The sequence below is a fragment of the Anarrhichthys ocellatus genome, unplaced genomic scaffold (assembly GCF_004355925.1).
Source record: "Anarrhichthys ocellatus isolate YVR2014 unplaced genomic scaffold, GSC_Weel_1.0 scaffold1, whole genome shotgun sequence".
In the NCBI taxonomy this organism is placed as follows: domain Eukaryota; kingdom Metazoa; phylum Chordata; class Actinopteri; order Perciformes; family Anarhichadidae; genus Anarrhichthys; species Anarrhichthys ocellatus.
Genome location: NW_022280031.1, coordinates 18195155 through 18212479, shown reverse-complemented (window position 1 = coordinate 18212479; position 17325 = coordinate 18195155). Strand labels below are relative to the sequence as shown.

At 42.5% G+C, this 17325-nt stretch overlaps 1 protein-coding gene across 4 annotated transcripts in view; it reads left to right on the top strand.

Moving 5' to 3' along the window:
• Positions 1–17325, top strand: part of LOC116393707 (glutamate receptor-interacting protein 2-like) — a 244088-nt gene that overhangs the window by 144886 nt on the left and 81877 nt on the right. The window lies entirely within an intron of this gene.

Sequence of the window (17325 nt, the reverse complement as noted above, 5' to 3'; positions counted from 1 at the left end):
CATAACTCGTGATATTAACCATCAGCACAAAGATGCAGGGGCGGGGGCAGATTTTAATTTGCCCACCATCCACCTCGGGGTCCTGACTCGGCCTTTTAGCTGCGCTGCTGTGTTCATTGAAAAGCATTCTTGTACGCATGTGTCAGATGTGATTTCTCAAGCTCTTTGATCACATTTTGACAATATTTTGGCAAAAGATAATTGCACTCTGTGTCAGCTCAAACATGACAGTGACCGGCACAAGATGGGGGTGCTATGACCACACGGTCTGGTCTCCACTCCCAAGGTGTCAAATAGCGATGCTTGGGCAGTGGCCCTCGGCGTTTTGATACTGCTGCACTCTGCACCCTTTAGTGTCTGAATGAGATGCACCTCGGCTTTATTATGGCATCATTAGACGCTCAGAGTAACGGACGTAGTATAAAGAGTGAGAAGTCCTTCAAGGATGTGAAAGAGTTGTTGGATGGGTCAAACAAACACAGGACTTTTACTCAGGGGACCAGCGTTCGTGTCGTGTTACGATGGTATGCCTTTTGACGGTATGTCACATGCCGCTATGCCACAGAGTCGGGACGTTACGTACATTGCTTACCTTACAAGCGTATTTATTTTAAGCCAACCCATAGTAGTACTTTCCTTGCCTAAACAGCGACTGTGTCTCAAAGTTAACCATGTTTCACAACGTTAACCGTCATCGTTTCATGACGTTAAGCATATGTTGCGCTAACTGCAACCATTTAATAATGTTAGCCACATGTGACATTTTAACCACGTCAACTGGAACCATTTCACCAGGTTACCCACATGTTACAAAGGTAACCTCCACCGCTTCGCAGCGTTAACCAGGTGTAACAGCGCTAACTGGCAGCGTTTACCGACGTTAACCACGTGTTGCACTAACCAATCCTTTTGCAGGAAAACGCACGAGAAATGACGAGCGACTTTTTATAAGATATCTGTACGACGATACGTTGAAGAAATGTCAACAGCGAGCGTTTAACGACGTTAACCATTCGTGAATCTAAAGCGTAAAGACACTACCCAAAAGGCGGAAACAAAAAGTATTCTGAGCCAAAGCAAATGTATCTCATCTCCTTCCGTGAGCTTTAAAGGACTCCTTAATATTCTGTATTTGCGTTATTTGTTTTGTGAATTGGCTGACTGAACCATTTGCGTGCATGCATCAGCATTTTAAAGGAACTGTAATTTGCTGTATATGATGAGTTGTCATTTTGTGTTAACAGAGAGAGGTGCTCGCGTTGAACTCAAACACAAACAACCACTAATGAGAGAAAAGGTCGACGCAACACGATAAGAGATGTAACAACATGTTCATCTGAGTTATGTGAAAGGATTCCATTTTAAGAGGAGGACAGTTAAAAGTGCAGTTACAGTCATTTTATTTGTGCTGAGGCGATGAGCTTCCAGCATGCGATGGAAGACTGGGCGTGTGTTTTCCTGCATGTCTTGGAGAAACCGACTGTGCTTTTGTTTGTTTTACCAATGGATGTTGTAGCCCACACAGTGTCAGCAGAGCTTAGCTTTCTCAAACCGGGAGGACGTAACGCGTTAAGTCTGCCGCTGAGGCTTTTCACTGCCGCTGCCTCTGCTCGGCAAGAACCGAACATCAGGAGCATTCTGCTGAGGCTTAGTGTGTTATACAGTTATACATAGTGTCGAACCACACACACACACACACACACACACACACACACACACACACACACACACACACACTCGCACTGAGCAATTCACCAGATATTTTATTTATAATGTCAGCACGGTGAGAAAATCACGTTGAATATTATTCATAGTGTCATAACACATGACACAGACACTCACACACACATTGATGCAGAGTGTGATTCATAATACCGTGATACATACAGTATGCATTAGCCCACACACACACACACACACACAGAGGATCTGGTCGTGAGACAACACGATTAAGAGCAGCTCTGGTTGGATGGTGAATGTGTGTGTGTGTGTGTGTGTGTGTGTGTGTGTGTGTGTGTTGGGATGAATGGGGGTTGAAGGTTTAATTCATTTGTATTGTAGAGAGCTGTCTGCAGGAGGAGCTGCAACACTGATGTTCACGTTCTCGTGTGAGAGATAAATCATATTCTAATCTACATTTACGCCTAATAAGAATTTAACAAATGTTCACCAGAGTGCTTTATGAAACAACTAAAGAATGTGATAAGCAGAGACGGTGTCCTGGATGTCGGCATCTTAATCTTAATAAATATCATCTTCAGACAATAAAATATCAGAAAGTGTTGTTTTGTTTCAAGGCTTCATGATTTATGATGAAATACATCACTAATGATATTCCCGGGGGGAGTCTGAGCTGAAGTAGTTTCTGGTGATCCTGCATGCCGGAACTTGTTTCGCCTTTTTTTGTGAATCAGACCCGATGACAAGCATTAAAAATAACAGTATAGAAATAGCCAATGTTCTCGCGTATGGTCTGGTGTGCTTATGCAGGTCGTAGAGGCATCAGTATTATATTGAGACCGTTTCATAACCAGTTTAAAGTAATAACTTTACCCTGACCATTCTCTTCGTTCTGACACAGAACTAAACTGAATTTAATTTTACTTGACTTTAAAAAAGTAAAAAAGAGAGAAAAAGACACAAATTCCTTCCTCATCAAACCTCAAAGTAAAGTTAAAATGATTCATTTGATCTCATGCTGAGCTGACGTGCATATGAGCGTTTTATGCTTATCTTTGGAAACCAGGCAGCAACAAATAACAATGACCTGCTGGCAACATTATGATTTGTTCTTTTGAGACAATGAGACAAATATGTTGAGAAGAATACATTTTCACACCTCGGGACACATTCATTCATTTGTGTTCTTGAAATAGTTGCAGCTGCCGCGGGCTTCTCTGATACAGACAAAGGTGAATAAGAATTATAATAAATAAATACAAATACAAACTGACCTTTCCTTTTGCTAAAGCTGCCAGTTAATGCTGCTACATTTCCATTAAGCACAAGACATTTGTCAGCTGATAGTGTAGTGTCAGTCAGCACGGGACAAACATTATTAGCTTCTATTGTTAGCTGCCTATTGTTTGTAATGTGACACCAACACATTAGCCTGCAGTCATTCGTTCAGTCAGGACCGGGTCATCTCAGTGTTAAACTGTGAATTAATGAGCCATCATCATCTTCATATATTTACATATTAAAATTATATTATTTGTGTTATTCTAATGTTATCTCTGTACAGGTTTGCATAATCACCATTTATAATTTGTATATACATGTTGACTGTGTGCTCGAGGTAGCAGGGAGTTTGTTTTACACCACTGTTAATGAGAGAGAGAGAGAGAGAGATGGAGAGGGGGAGAGAGGGGGAGAGAGAGAGAGAGAGAAAGAGAGAGGGGGAGAGAGAGAGAGAGGGGGAGAGAGAGAGAGAGGGGGAGAGGGGGAGAGGGGGAGAGAGGGGGAGAGAGAGAGAGAGAGAGGGAGGGAGAGAGAGAGAGAGAGAGAGAGAGAGGGGGAGAGAGAGAGAGAGAGGAATGTTTCTTCCTGGTGTTTGTGCATTATTACATATTTATTGTTTGTTTTTCTGAGGTCAGAAATAGCTCTCTTTGCAGGCGCTCTCTTTTTGTTTTTTAGCCATTTATTCCAACATCACCAGACTCGACAGGTGGAGAGAGAACAGCAGCTGTCAGCTTGAGTTCATGTCGGTAGCGATGCCCTGCAATGGGATGATAGTGTTCACAGTGGACAGACGTCACAATGTCTCATAAACACCCAGGGAGATCTTACAAACCGCATATTCCTGTCTTCATCACAGGCTCGAGTTATGTTAATTTCATGATTTGGCTCTTTACATTGTGAGAACGTAGCGCTGCATATGTTCAGCAGGTGGGTGCTGCTCAATCCACTCCTCCATAAAAGTTAGCCAGATGGGTTGGTAATTGTTTTTTGAGTATTAATATTTTGCTTTGTGGGACTACATGCAACATCACTTTATCATGAGATCAGTCCTCACCCATCCACCCAGTCCTGATAGCAACACTCTTGCCTCTCCTTGTCCCTCATTCCCTCTCCCACATCTGTGTTCTCTCTCTCTCTCTCTCTCGCTCTCCTCTACTTCTCAGCCCATTTCTCCTCCTGTCATTCCCTTTCTGTTTCTTTTGTATCCCTCCATTCTCTATCTATCCTCTTATTATTCTCCTTAACTATCATTCTCTCCCTCTTTTACGTCCTCCCTTTCCTCCTCAACACAGACCTTTCATCCCTTCTTCTGTACACATCTTTTCTCTTTCCTCTACTCTCCTTTTCCCCCCCCCCCCCCTCTAATAACCCCATGCTACTGTCTCTCCTCTCTTCTTCCACTCTCTGTGCCATCAGTGCCCTCTGCTGATTGATTTCAGCTTCACACCTCACTGAAGAGGCTGAGCAGACGTTCTGTTCCCGTCCTCTCAGGTGTCCGACACTGTTGGACGACGGCCTTTTCTGAGCAGCTGACACCTCCAAGCAGATGTTTATTAGCTATCCTCCCCCCTGCAGCTAATCCATTAGATCTCCATGGGAAAGGTTTGTGTGGAAAGAGTGCTACAATGGATACAGTCGTTCGTGCTGTCAACGCTGAACGATGAATCAAAGCCTACACCACAGGTATCTATGGCGGGGCATTCATTAACCCGCTTGACCAACAGTGGAAAAGCACGCAAGCAAGACAGAACTATTGCAGTCTATACTGGACCTGTAACTGTTAACACTGCAGGATTCCGTGTCTTGCATAGTCTCTTGTCTCGCTGCGTATGTCATCATTTACTTTCCGTGTGCAGTGGCTTTGCGCTCCTAAGCTTGTTTGTCGCTGGTGTAATCGTGATTAAGGAAGCAAATGTGCTCATCTGCAGCTGATCTAGAAGAAGCGCGTCACATATTGTTTTGCATCTAACGAGATAATGACTGTTGTCTTTAGGTTGAATCCCAGTGGAAGTGCTGACACAATACCGAAGGGCTTCACGGTGGCAATGCATTATTCTAAACACCCCATTCCTTCTATATATATATATATATATATATATATATATATATATATATATATATTCTGCAGACAGAAAGGAAGGAAATAAACAAGTGGTGTTGGTCCTGATCAGATGATCAAACTGTCCTCAGGAGAACGTGAGACGAGGGGATGCACTGTCTGCTGTGTGTTGTGTGATGAATGTTTCACTGTGTCGGGAGACATTGCTGACATATCTGGAGCAGAGAGAGACGACATTTTTCCGCTCATTAAGAGGATGAGGAAGGTGAGAGATGGATGAGCGATGTGAGGGGGAGGACAAGACGGACGGGTGGACAGACAGGATAGTTATGACAAGAAATAATTACAAAAATTAAATAAGAAATGATAAGAGCGAGATGAGAGAGAGAGAGGAGGATGAGCTCTGCAAACCTGATGGTGAGAAAGTAAGGAGACGATCATTAAGCGGTGAGGAGAGAGGGGATGGTAAAGGAAATGTGGATTTACGTCCTGGTTATATGTGAGAGACAGAGAGGAGAGAAACAAGCAGTTGGAATTAGGTCTCTGCCAGTCCTTGAATCAAGTGCTGACACAATCATCCAGAGTGGGGAATGTTCGGTCTAATAATAAGCCCAATAATTCTGTAATTACAGTGATTGCAATTTGGCATAATTATGAGAATTCCACAGTTATGAAACCGCAGTTTTGAAACGACTGGAGGGAAGCCGAGGCAGTGGAACAGCAGAGAGCATAACATTCACAAAGTGTTTCATGTTCTCCTTCCTTAAAGATGCATGGTGTGTATTTTTTTTTGGGGGGGGGGGGGGCGATATGAGTCACAAGATGTTCATTTGCAGAATGCTCTGAAAAAAAGTATTGAATAGAGCCGAGTCGAGCATAAGCCTGCGTCTTTGTATCAGGAGAGGAGGATCACCGAGGCCACGCCGTGATTTCACAACTTCAAACGCACTCCAGCAGATCCAATTCCTCCGCGAGCGCACGTTCGCGGACACTCGACTTATTCGGCACTAAGACGCTATGAAAGGCTTGTTTGATATTTCAGGAGTTCTAATTTGCTTCCCAAAGCAGCTTTACGAAGAAGACACCTCATCCCAGCCAGGCATTATTATTATTATTATTATTATTATTATTATTATTATTATCATTATTAAGTGGCTGTAAATCTTTACTCAGCCAAACTATTTAACTTTGAGCAAACAACCTGCTGTCGTGGTCCCTATTTGTCCGTATTCAGCATATTTAACTAAAGTAAGAAGAAGGTTTCAGTTGAAGAGTCATCCTCTAATCGTGGGTACATTTCATCTCCGTTGATGATAATGACATGTTTGGTTGATATTGATTGGTTTCATAAGAATATATCAGTTCACTAATGTCTACAAATGTTCTGCCTGTTATTAGCAGAACATCCCCTGCAACTAAAAAATGGTTTTAATAGTTGTTTAACATTAATTATTTAAGATGATTACGAAAAAATCAATGCAAGCAATGTTAGGTCTACCATTGAAATGATCGGCTGAAATAGGACGATTGTTCTGTAAGTTAAACAGGAACAACTCAAGACTCACCTCGCTGACTTGACCCGACTGGGATCACTGGGAGAATGTCCGTGGCCTTAAAATACTTGAATAAACTGTTCTAAAATTATAAATATTTTAACTTAAATCACTGATTTTCGTTGTTGTTGTTGCGTTATGATAGACTGCTTTGTTAACTTTGCAAATTAACATATTGCCCTTTAACCACGAACAGCTGGTCCATAATATCTGTATTCTAAAGCCGCTTTACATTTTCTTAATCAGAGAACTTAATTCAAGTTGGGTAAATTGGTTCAAGTTCCTTTTCCTTTGGAAGATGAAGATCAGAATATACTCCAACCAAACAGACTGCAGACACTGAACTCATTGTTATGCAGCCGGGACCAATGACGGTCCACCTGGCCCGGGTAAAGTGACACAAACACGACCCGTAGCTTGTGAAGCAGCGACTTTCAGTAAACCCGAGCCCCCTGTCACAGCTGCTTTCACCCCTTCTGACGTTAACCTCCGCCACCCAACCAGCGACGAGCTCATCCAGCCGTGACGGGGAGATGAAGGCGAGTCCGACCCCGAGGAGACAAACAGTTTTTTAACTCCAGTTCATTACAGACTCACGGAGGTGAATGCTCTCACACCACATTAGCTTAATAAATGGATGCTCCCCACTGTCTGAGGTCAGCCACGCGTTCACCATCTCCTCCCGTCATGGCTTATTATGGATGAGGCCGTTAACACCGGAGAAGCCTTGTTTCTTTCAGCCCCCAGGCTTTGTTGAGCCGATTCAGTCATGTGATGCTCCAATGGCTTCAGTTCTGGAAACTGAACGTTCAACGAGTCGTAAAGGAACAGTCCGAGGAAGTGATCAGCTTTAGAAAGATTCTAATATCAGACAAAATATTCTGACAAAAAAACAGTTTTCATCTCTTTTGAAAAGCGAGTCATATTTTTTGCCATATTGTAACTATATACTTTTTTACCATAAATGTGTTATATTTTAGGATGTATTGCCCATCAATTTATACAGGGATTTTCACTTTGTAACCTGTATTTCATTACATTTTATTTTCTATGAAATCAGCAGAAATAATTTGGGAAATCCTGGTGACATCTGGTTCTAATAGTGAAGCCAATGCTTCTTGTCTTAAAGCTGCATTCTCTCTAATGTCCATCAGGGGGCGACTCCTCAGGTTGTATAGAAGTCTATGAGAAAATGACTCTACTTCTCTCTTGATTTATTACCTCAGTAAACATTGTAAACATGAGTTTATGGTCTCAATCTCTAGTTTCAAGTCTTCTTCATTACAGCATGATGTTCATTTAGTAAAGCAGGGGATGCTTTACGGTAATCCTGGCACAATCGGAAAACAAAGAGCCCCCGAATGGCATTAAACATTTTAGCTGTGGATTTCCTCGGCTTCATTTAAGTTCCTGTTCTAGATGGAATTTCTCTTGAGGCATGAAGACAACAGCGTCACGCCATTTTTTCGTTGAAGTTGAAAAATTTCAACTCGCGTGTTTGTGGGCGTTTTGGCGATTCACGCAAATTTGAGCCAAATGCGCCATGCTGTCGCAAATTCGCATCACTCCAGTCCCATCACGTCTGTGCATAGACTTTGTATGTAATCTACTCGCGCGAATAATTCGCGCCGCGTTTGGTGTGAACGCACCTTTACAATTAACTTTGTCGAACTGAAAACATACGTGAAAGGGTTAACGCTGTAAGACGGGACAGAGCCTCTCGTCTGTGCTGCAGATGGTATATTCTCATCTGATCTGTTCTGAGATTTTTTTCCCCCTCTGAACTTGAACTGTTTTTCAATTTAAATATTAATTCAATATAATCCTGAATTCTTTTTTTTTGAAAACAGGAAGCTTAAAATAATGAGCCCCAAGTCTCTTACCCAGCATGCTTCATTAACTGCGGCATGACTCTCGTGTGTGTCCACGGTCCTAATTAAGTCTAGCAGAACTCACTAGCAATCTTTCATTTCTGTGTGTGTGTGTGTGTGTGTGCGCGTCTATGCGATCCTTATTAACTGTGGCAGGACTCATCCAGCATGCACGCACAGATTTATTATGTGTGCCTGTTGTGCATGTGGACAAGCAGGGATGTGCTGCTGTGCATGTTTTTTTAATAAATAAATAAATATCAAACATTAAGCAAAACAGAGGAAGAAAGACACGAGGATGGAAGAATAATGAAATTATTAGAGGGCCGACAAACAAACAATTTGCTATCGCTACATGCTAAATGCTCATGCTTTGCCTTTGTTCTGATTTTGGGACATTGTTGGTGACATTGCATAGTATCAGAATAACAAGCAACAGTAGCAAGTGAATTTCCAGGGTAAGCTTCAAAACTGAGGAAAAGTAGGGTTTGAGTTTCACTCACTCAAAGATGGGTAACAAAAGTATAAACTCAACAGCGCTTCTCTAGAGCTGCCTATAGATCAACACAACACAACAGAAATTGGTAAAAGCAACATAGTGAGTGCTCCTCACTCAGACCTAGAGACACCTAAGAGAGGTCTCCTAACTGCAGGATTATTATATTCAGAGACAGTTCAGAAAGGAAACACCAAACTGAGAGTCGGTTTTCTGTATCTGTGTAACGCGGGTTTAGCCACGGCCCAGTCCTGAGTCTATTAACTCCAATGGGAGAAGTGAACATGAACACGGATTATAAACCGAGTCTTTCAAGTCACAAAGTGAGTATTAACCCATTAAAAAAATTCTGACACTGAAATGGCATTTTTGTAGTAAACTGAAAACAAGACAAAAACACAACAAAATGACTTGGTTAGGTTTAGTAAAAACATTGTGTTTCGGCTTTAAACAGGTTCGTTTGTTAACCAACTTAAGTATTAGAGACCAGGCTGCATGGGAAAGTCATCTCAATCTAGAATAATGGATGCATCCAGCCGCACATATAGAAAGACTAACCTGCAGTCAAAACCAAAAGCAAATCTAAATTATTCAAATTATTGGTGTGTCCTTGCCATGGCCCGCTAGAAGATTAGATTCACTTCAGCATAACTGCAGTCGGAGCTCTCGTCTCGTCGGCAGCGTCGCACCTTTAAGTCAGCAGAACTTTAATTCATTATTCACGGCAGTCAGTGGAAATCTGATATCAAGACAGCTCATTTAAAACATGGACACTTTGGACTGGTGTCACTGCGGCAGCCACTCTCGAAGTCTTTAATTATATACATTTACTCTGCGTCCCAGTGCAGGGAAATAATAGCTCTAATTTCTCTCAAATCCAGACCAACGAGCTCAATTATCATTACATCCGTGTTGAAAGGCTGGAGGTGCCATGTCCACCTCTCAGCCACTGGCACGGTCTAAAGAAGGATGAGGGAGAGACGGACTCAACCCCTTAATCGCAGAGTCTGCTTGTTAACCAATGAGCTGCTTCTGAAGGTAGAAGCTGAACAAACCCTGTGAAGTATCTTTGGTGCAGGCCTCCTTCTTTCAGATGTTACTGCAGCTGTTCTATGAGACAGCCTGTGGTCTTTCGGAGCCTCCCGGGGGGGATGATGTGGAGAGGCAGGGGATCCTTGTATGACTAAGTCTGTCCCTCAGTGTCCATGGGATTATTCAATACAGCACTAAACATCTACATGTTTACTCGCTGGGGAGCCACAACAGGTTTGCATTCATTAAGTCAGAATAGTAAGATCTGGAAAATACACCGAACGAAACGCTTGTTTTTTCAAAAAAAAAATAACGTGGACTGTTTTGTATCTTGAGATATGTTCAGAGAATATTGTGTTACATGTCGTCGAATTGATTGTCAAGAAGTACATTTGATTTCAACGTGTGGCAAATAAGACATTACTCTTTGGTTGTTGTAGAGTCATGTTTTTACTGTACGGAGAGTTAGGATGTGTGGTGCTTGAGTTTTCTTCCCATCACAGATCTGCAGATAACGATGACTTTTTAAAGGCGCTGTTTATTTATAATTCGCCATCCAGACCGACAGCGTTTTCGCGGAAGTGTCGCGCCCACCCTTCAGTTCCCCCTCAGGTAAACACTCTTAGCTCTGTCAGCACTTTCACTTTTGCACTGTTAGCGCCATTAGCACCGTTAGCACCGTTAGCTGTGAGACGCCTGCCATGTTGAGGACCGTTGAGAGGCCATCGAATTGCTCCCAATCTTGGAGCTTTCACTTTTAAATGGACTTTAAACCAAATATTTTAATTTAGTTGCCTAACTCTACGATACATTAACCACAGTTCATTTGCTCTGACCAAATTCTCTTCCTAACCATGACTAGATCATTTTAATTTAGACATTTCTTTGGATGTGGAAAAAAAAAATAAAAAAGTCGGTATTGGATATAATCTGTAGTTTTGTAGAATCAGCTACTTCCTGTGTTCCTGGTAGTATGGTTGTAATGTTGCTATGGTTCCACTTGTTACCTAATTTAGAGGACCGGTCGCCTCCATGCACACCTCCCTCACCTGTGTTACTGAATCAGGACAGTGAGTCCAGCAATTGAGTGATCGTTAGTGAAAGATGTATGACAGTTAAGTGGTATAATAATGAGTACAGCAAGAGAAAGATTCCTCTAAGGGCCAGTGGGAGCGGATGGGTCAAACAAACACAGGACTTTCACCCAGGACCAAGCTGTTGGTGTCCCGTGTGAAATTAAAAGTAAACTAACCCAAACAGCTTTTTGTGTAGCGGTACGTAAGAAAGTCTGCAAAGAGCGGTTAGCTATGTTGTTAAGGTTTTCACTTCATTCTGACACAAACCGTGATCTTTTTTCTAACCTTAACCAAGGTAAGGTTTTGTTACCTAAACCTAACCTATAGTTATAGTTAATATATCATTGTAGGCTGATATGAAACATAATCATGACACATAGTTTTGGTTAAGCAACATTAAGAGGCAACGTATCACGTGGTTTGCAGAAACGCACAATGCCAAACAAATGTCTGGCGACTCGGTTGTGGATCCACTGTTGTATCTATCCTGAGCAACACCTGTGTTTGTCAACAAGAGGCTGCCCAATTATATTATATCTGGAGGCCCACTTGTCCAATTAGATTACACCAAGGGTTCTTGTTTGTCCAGTAGAATTAAGCCCCTGACTGACTGAGTGGCTGCACAGGAAGTTGTCAGGAGCCAGGACCTGTCAGTATACGTTAGTCCTGTTTCTGTATGTGTGTATTGTGAGTGTGTGTGTGTGTGTGTGTGTGTGTGTGAAGAACATTTAGTTCCATTCTGCTGCTGTCCCCAGCAGAGGCTGCCGTTCGATTTAATCAACTTGACACACCAGGTGGGATAGAGTTAATCACCCTGACCTGACCCGCAGAAAATAAGCAGTCCCGAGCCGCAAGTGCATTCGATTTGAGTTCATCATGCTAAATAAGGTGCTGAGAAGGGAGAGATGGAGAAAGAGACACATAGAGAGAGAGAGAGCTATGATATCAAGGGCATGGTAAAAAATACCGTATTGTGCAGAAAAAAACACGGACAGGAAATCTCTAGAGAATTTTCTTCTGGGTTGACTGAGCAAGAAAAACAAAACAAAACAAAACCTGACTGCCTCCACATCAGCTGCTCGCTCCTCCTGAATCATGTCATGACTCATTCATTGGGCCTCTTTAGCTCGCAGGGTTCACCGTCAAAAGGTAAGAGGAGTCAGTGCACGAAGCATCTTTGCATTCACGTAGAGGTTAGAAAATCATCAACTATGGAAAATGGAAATGTCACTACGATCTCATTGCAGTTAACCTTACAGCTCTGGTTTACACTGACAGAGGGTTTGTAACCAACATAGCAACCATTCGCTTCTAGCTTCACCTTCCACAGTTATTGTCCTTGTACTAGAGACGGTACACAATATGGAGGTTGTGGCATCACTCATAGGTTTCTGTGGAGCCATTGTGAAGCTAAAAGAAAAGGATCTTTGTTCCTATCTTCTTTCAAGAACGTGTTCTTTCAATTTTACGGCAGGACATATTGATTTCAATTCAGATTACATAATGCCTCCCTCAAAACCCTGTCCTTGCCCTCAGAGTGCCCCTGCTTGTTCTGGATTTGCTCTGCTTCTGAGCAGTGGGCTGCCCATGACAGGCGACCGGGGACAGCCGTTAGGGGTTCAGTGTCTTGCTCAGGGACACTTCGACACCGTTGACCTTGCAGTTACCAGACAACCTTCTTATCCCAGGGAGCCACGGTCGCAATCTCTGTATTTATATATATTGTATACTTTCCTTATCATCTGCCGGCTCTTTGGTTTTAAATCTTTACCTGCTGCAAAAAGATTAGACTTTCACCCAGGAGACAGCTGTCAGTGTCCCCGTGTGTAACCAGAAGATAAAGTTGATTTATTCGTCACGTAACTTCTGTACACAAGTAACGCCGTTATTATTGGAATGCAAAACATGATCTTTTCCTTAACTGAAGCAAGTTGTCCTGTAAAGATGGAAGTTCATTTTGGAACATCGCTGGACATTCCGACCAGATTATCACATGAACCATTTTATCATATGAACCATTTTACCACATTGAATTATTACAGACTGTTAATCCCCTTCTCAGACATTTATTGGTCATGTCTTGCGGACCATGTGCACACAGGTAGAGCTCAATAATTCACAGGAACATTCTAAAGTGATGTTCGACATAAGTGACTGAGAGAGAGTGAAAACATGAAACTACCAATCTCTAGCGTGCAATTTGAGGTCATGCTCTCTAGCAGAGGAGAGATGAAAAAACCCCAGCAGGAGTGAGTGCCAGCAGACTTTCACATCCTTTTTCTCGGAGGACAACTCCCTTCAGATGGTTCACTGTGGACACAGGAAAAGATGAAAAGACCTTTTCCCTCAGATGGTGAGAACATTTTTGACACTTCTCTTGGTGACAGCGCCTCTGCGACCAGCTACAAGTAAAACATCTCTGTTGAAATCCAATGGCTTTAATTGAGAAGAATTGAGGGAATTAGCAAGTGGAGTTGAAAACAACAACTTGTGCTTGCGGCAGACTGTAAATGAATTGATTGCATCATACAGGAACCTACTGCAATATCCTTGCAACAAACACTAATTCTATGAAGATAATAATGGTTTTGTTAAGACAGCGTAAGGGGAGGTGTTGATTCATCTCTGTGGTAATTTTCAAGCAATTTAACTGATTCAATTGTGACGCAAGGAAGAGAAAAACCTGACCATCTTCATAATGGAAAACCATTTGTTAAGACTATTGTGTTAACGGGTGTGAACATTATCATAAAACAAACGCGGGACGTTCACACAGGAAACTGTTACGTTGATGAGTTACGTTGTTACGTTACATTGATGAGTTACGTTGATGAGTTACATTATTACGTTACGTTGATGAGTTACGTTGATGAGTTACGTTGATGAGTTACATTATTACGTTACGTTGATGAGTTACGTTGACTCTGAGGTCTCACAAAATACCAAACCATGGCAATGCACAAAGCATACATTCCTTCATGTCTAATAAATGTCTACCACACACACACACACCTGAGGACAGGGGAGAATTGTGTCGTGGAAGGAGAGCTGAACCGCGTTGTTAAGTATTCTGGCCTCCACAACCTGACTTTCCTCTGCACAACTTTAATGTCAAGCTACTTCCTGTCTCTACTCTTCAATGCTTTTGTGGTGTGAAGATGAACTTTTTCCCCATTCCATCTCAATTATTGCTGTTCACAAGACATGTTTACTTTTTAAAGGCAACATGCCATGCTTATATCAGGTTGATATACCAGAACATTTACAGTATATACTTCAAATAACAAAAAATAAAAAAGATCCCATACTGTCTGTCTGTATTCACCCTCTTTCTGAAACGCTTCCTATTAGCGCCTGTCTCTTTAAGCACCCCATCCGAAAAAGACCAATATGGTGCACCTTTGCAAAAGTAGTTCCATAGACTGTATTTAAGGAGTGGATGTATAGTCACCATGACGTCACCCATTTGTTTATGGACTACGGTTTTGAAACCTTGAGTTTGCATTTTTGGCTGTCGCGCCATCTTGGTTTTTGGCTCGTCACCATCTTTGTTTTTTGCAACCAGAAGTGACACAAGAATTGAAGAAGACTTGAAACTAGAGATTGAGACCATAAACTCATGTTCACAATGTTTACTGAGGTAATAAAGCAAGAGAGAAGTAGAGTCATTTTCTCATAGACTTCTATACAACCAGAGGAGTCGCCCCCTGATGGACATTGGAGAGGATGCAGGTTTGAGGAACTTCTGCATTTACTTCACTTTGTAGAACCAGAGGCTGCCAATGTTGTAGTCTTGGGTGGAGATACTCAGATGGGGGGCGTTATTTTTCTAATGAGCCTGCATTTGACACATGAAGGGTAGCCACATCTCAATGACATGTTGAACAACATACATGTTGAGCAACATGTTGTCTGACAAAGGCTGCCGTACAATAACTGACTGGGTTGTCTTTTTTTTACAGTTTGTGTGTTGGAAGGCAATTGAGATACCAAACTGTATGTGCACAAGCACTGAGAAAGTGAGTTTAAACATATATATATATATATATATATATATATATATATATATATATATATATATATATATATTGCACAATCCATCATTCTCCAGTGTGTCGCTGGTGTGCAATGGCAGATATCAAATCAAAAGCTTCTGTGGTTGCTTTTATTTTCTGTGCTCTCCTCACCTCAGATATTCCACCATGAAGACATGAAAAGATTTCTTCCCCGAGACAGAAACTTCTGAAACTTCTGTCTCTGACAGTTCTTGTAGACGAGTGCGACAGTGCCTCTATATGTGAATAACAGAAGCCTGGTGTCTGTATAGGCATTCTGTTTCAACCTTTATATTACCCAGGCAATGTTTATGGAACCCCTTTGCTTGTTAATGGCAATGCCCTGCTTTATAGTTCCACATGCCTGGAAGCTAGCCCTCTAGCATCAGCTTTGGACGTGTCAGGGACGGCATGTTAATATGCGTCCGTTACATGCATATCGTCTCTTCAAAATAAACTTCCGACTTCACAGGAAGTTTAAGTTGAGGCAACAAAACCACTTAGTTAGGTTTAGGAAAAAAGTGTGGTTGACGTTAACTTAACTGACTAACAACTCACATGACCAAACGTTTACTTTTAGTTTTGCACTGGACATGCACAACGGTCTCCTGGGCGAAAGTCTTGTGTCCGGCCCGCCCTATGTGCACTGTCTTACAGTGTGTAATAATGACGCTGGGTGTGTTAACATTGCCGTTAGTTGCAAGATCGGCGTGTCGCATGCGAATGCAAAACAGTGCCTCCATGGCTTTTTTTTAGTTTAGCTTGTAGTGTTTTGCTGTGTCTGCATGTTTTGAATACAGAAATCATTGCAACGCTCCTAAATTATGGGCAAGTGCCTCTAAAAAGTGAACAGGGTCGCAGACTGTGTGAAAAATCTACACTGAATCCTCAAGTTCTCACCGGAGCCTTTAAGCGCTTGCTGATGGTGCAGTGGCACAGCTCTAAACCGTTGTGGACTCAGCAGGAGTCTTTGAGTCTGTACATCAGGGTTTAGCCCGTGTGTGTGTGTGTGAGTGTGTGCGTGTGTGTGTGTGTGAACCATGTGGTGAACTAGCAGCCTGGGTGTAACCTTGACTTTCTGCACACCGGCCAGTGCATGTTGGGACATTAAGGTTTCACCCCACTGTGAAACTAAGTGGCGTTAAGCGTGGGGGGAAGGAAATGAATGAGGGACTCTGGCCGAGCTGGGTTAGCCTTCGCTGTATAGCCCGTATTTGTATAAGTTTGTTCTCGCGGTCTGTTTGCTCCCACAAATGCCAATAACAGCGCGTAAACCAGGGATTTCTTTTTTTCATTTCATCAGCTCTCCAGGATCTGAAACGAAGCACTGAAATAGGAGGTTGAATTGCTGACTCTGGGCTTTGACTTTGGGTGCGTTCACATCCATTATGTCTGAACAATGTTCGGCCTTTTTGTTTTTTACTCTTGAGGGTATTACAAAACAGTTTCCTCACAGTTCGCCCGATGTGGACGTAAACACCTTTTGTATTAAAGCTGAGAGTCAGCACTTCCTAATCATTTTTTTGTTTCGTTTCCCAAAACAAAACTGTCTAAAAACGTACAAACTGCACCGCACTGTGTGGGACTGCAGATGGCTTTGTATTGCGGAGTGAAATTTTTCCATATACAGCTTAACAGCATCCGCGCAATGTGTCGGTCCATCAAACCCACGACCTGCGACGTTTCCTTGTCGTTTGCAAACTTTCATCGCTCTGCGATACCGACCCGAGCACGATGTTTCTCTGCCTTTTTTTTGTTGCTTAATATCTGCTGAGGCATGTTCCTCCAGCGGCGACTCACTGGGCGTGTGGGACAGACGGACAGGACGGATGTGTGTGTGTGTGTGTGTGTGTGTGTGTGTGTGTGTGTCGAGGGAGAACGCATTTCTCGGTTTCATGTCACTTCAAGCGCCATCGGTCACCTTATGATCACCAACCGACAGGGGAGCCGAGAAATAAGTCGTGATCTGGAGTTGGAAGCTTTCATCTCTCGGCTACACTTTCAGCGGGCCTCACACACACACACACACACACACACACACATACATACACACACACACACATACATACACACACACATACACACACATACACACACACATACAGCCCCACAAGACACAGACTCTGAAGAAAAAGAAGGAAAAAACTAGGGCATCAAAAGTCCCGAAGGCTTTGAGCTACAAATTTTTTTTGCATAATCAGGAGAGAAACTGAGAGAGAGAG